Below are 3,395 nucleotides of genomic sequence, written 5' to 3' on the forward strand. Positions count from 1 at the left end.
TTTAGGTGACTTTTCTCGATAGGTGAGGTTCCAACTTTAATTTCTGAATTGCGAGTTTACAAGCCGGTTATGAGGTAAAAATGAATATTCTAAGAAGTCAATGAATATTCAGATGAAGTAGAAGTAAGGTTATGTGTTAAGAAAGGTTACAATGAGTGAAATAAGTGATGAAATGTTACGAAGTCAATTCAAAATATGCGAATTAAGAAAATAAGAACCTTTGTTTTGAGGCATGACTTAATGAGCAGTTATGAATTAGTGGGGATTTTATTTTCTTTGTGACCTCAGAACCTGGCTCAGTTACTATTACTAGTACTTATCCATTTTTTGAAAATTAATTCACTCATCACACATCATTGTAGCTTCCCCCCTGAAGTAAGGTCTTCTCTAAAGCTGGTATTAAAATACTGATATGTGGGTGATACATTCTCTTTTTTAGACCATGTTAGCATGCCCTATCCCTCTTCTAATATTGTATCATTTTCTTTTTGAAAGTCTCTCTATTATGATTTTTTCCTAGCTATGATGGCTTTGGTCAAAATTGTCTTACGACCCTTGCAATCTGATTGATGTCTTAGCCACAATGTCTGGTAACAGAATTCCGAAATATTGGGGATGTCTCATATTTGATTCATACCTCCTTATCTTAATCTTAATGAAGATTTTGTGTTTCTTGTAAAACCTTCGAGTTATCATCCTAGGCATCACCTTCGGATAACCTTATCAGCTGATTTAGAGACATTTTTTTTTAAGCTTATTTTCACTTCATAACTTTCTCTTGGTTACATGGTTGCACCTTGTGCCTTGAGGATGTTTTGTGTAAAAATAACATGACCTTAATAAATTTTGCTCATCATTCATTATTCTTCATCTCTGACTTCTTATCCCCACCCCTAAGCATCGTCAAACCTTTAGTGCTCCACTTCCACTCATAAACTCACTCATGATTGATCGTTATGCTCCTAAACTCGTGCAGTATACCTTTTTAAGCCAAGGGGGATACAAGACAAAATAGTAAATTCAGCCCAAGCCAATGGTTTTGTAAACTATGTCATCCATAGCTTTTTATTGCATAACCTGAAGGTTTTATTACAGTTTTCAATTAACTTTGCTCCTTCAAAACCTGGGGCGTAGAAGTAAAGCATGATTTACTTCATAATCTTTTCCCATCTCACATCACTTCTGCTAACTTGACTCTTATTTCCCCACTATTAAAGTGATGGAACTATATGTGACCAGCAAGCCAATCACACATTTCACATCTCGTTCCATGTTCATTAATAGAACATATTCTTTATAGTGCATGCGTGATGCTTATAAAAAGTCCATGAATACATGATCAGACTTAGTGAACTATGATGAGATCGTAATACTAGATCACTAGCCTTTAAACATGTGTTCTAAATATTCCTATTCAAAGGATACACGAGAATGACATCAAATTATGTAGATAGAATATCACTATCTAGGCTCACTCATATGATGAGTATGGCCGTTCTTGTAGCCATTAGTGTGGAGACATTAAGGGTAGATAGTGGGTGCTCTTTAAGGAAAGAGTTCATTGAATTGATCTGTACGAATCCCTTAATGGTATTATACCAAACTGTTAATTAGGTTGATTCACGTCACAGTTGTGTAAGTGGTCCTTAGACTTGAGATGCCAAAGATGTCTTATGGACGGACATGTGTACTTTTACGATGACCTATGTGTCCCTAATCATGGGATTCTAAATAGTCTTATTTCGGGTACATCAAGAAGTTCACAAAGATGATTTAGTGGTCAAGATGGGCTCGTCCACCCTTGATATAAGAGGTGACAACTCAATGAAGACAATGCGATGAAGTCCTTGACCAAGGCAGTGAAATATCTAAGAAGAGTCCTCTGATGATTTCTGAATGCATCAGTACTAACTCGGATGGCCAATTAGGGTTTGCCAGTTGACCATACCCTAAGTCATCCAAGGAGCATCAAGTGGTGAGGGATTATACGTACATGGTCACCGATGATGAACATGTTCCATGAGTGAGTTGATACACGCTCTTTTTTACCTTCTAGAGAATGAGGTGTAGATTGGGTTAAATCAATCCGACATAAAATAGTGACATGATATTGTTCTTTTTAAAGAACCGACCTTACAAGGAAAAGATTAAGTAGCTCATGAAGGGCCCTCGTGATGATTTCTCATCCAGATCTACGCCTCTAAAACCCAAAAGAAACCTGATCCAAGAGCTACTTAACTTCATTACGTATCTTTCTGACTCAATGTCATTGATTTGTAATAATCACAAATAGCATGATAAGTTTCACAATAATTTCATGTCTTTTTTATGTGTTTAATATCATTGAAATAATCGTTATTCCATGTCTTTAAGGTGAAAAATGATTTATTATTTTTGTAGAATGAAGCTCCAATATGTCTATATTTTATGGTATTTTAGCATTATTTTTTGACATAAATTTCATAGTAAAAATATTTTATAATTTTAAATTTAAATTTATAATCGTTTATTACAATTTTAGAATTGTTTTATGATTTTTGTGGATTTAATGTTTTTTTTGTTGAATTTTTTCACGTTAAAATGATAAAGAACAAAATGTTATAAGTCAGAACAAATAAATTTCAATTTATTTAATTTTTTTTAAAATTTGGTGACTTTTCAACTCCTCGGGTTGAGTGCCATACTGACAATCTGTCGCACAAATTGTAAGGGAGAGAAAATTGGATGGGAGAGAGAATTTGATGGCTTAGATTGCTCCAAATGGAAACGGTAATATCTAGAAATACAGACAAATTTTTAGGCTGATATTGTGAAGGTAGTTCCAAATTTTTCTCCTCTATGCATCAGCCATTTGGGATCTTTAAATAAAACATCCCATACATGTAAAAAAGGTATCCTTGGATTTTTTTCCTAATTACAATTAACACACTGATTTGCACATTAAAAAATTTTTTTCTCAGTTATTTTACTCTAAAAGTGAAGAATTGAAGGAGTGATGTTCCGATCTAGGAACATGAAGAAAAAGTACCACTCAGCCCATTGGGCACATGATGATAAAATTAGTTTATTATGTGTCTTTTCTAACTCACATCTCCATCTTTTTTCCAAGGTTATCATCTCTGGTAGCCTGGATTTCCACCCTCATGTAGACCACCTCCAAATCGACCACTTGTCAGCGCATATCTGCCTCCATCTCTCTCGCACCAGCGACGGTAAAATCAACATCACTCACCCTGTCTTCGTCCCCCACGGATGCGTATCTGACATCATCTATGTCGCAATTACTAGAGTATCTCTTTCATCCGCTCCACTTCACTTAAATCCATCTTCGTGTACCGTCACCCTGAGCTCCCAAATTGCTGGTTAAGGAATTTTAAATTGCATTTAATTAATAA

The sequence above is a fragment of the Wolffia australiana genome, chromosome 2 (assembly GCF_029677425.1).
Source record: "Wolffia australiana isolate 7733 chromosome 2, ASM2967742v1".
Taxonomy (NCBI): domain Eukaryota; kingdom Viridiplantae; phylum Streptophyta; class Magnoliopsida; order Alismatales; family Araceae; genus Wolffia; species Wolffia australiana.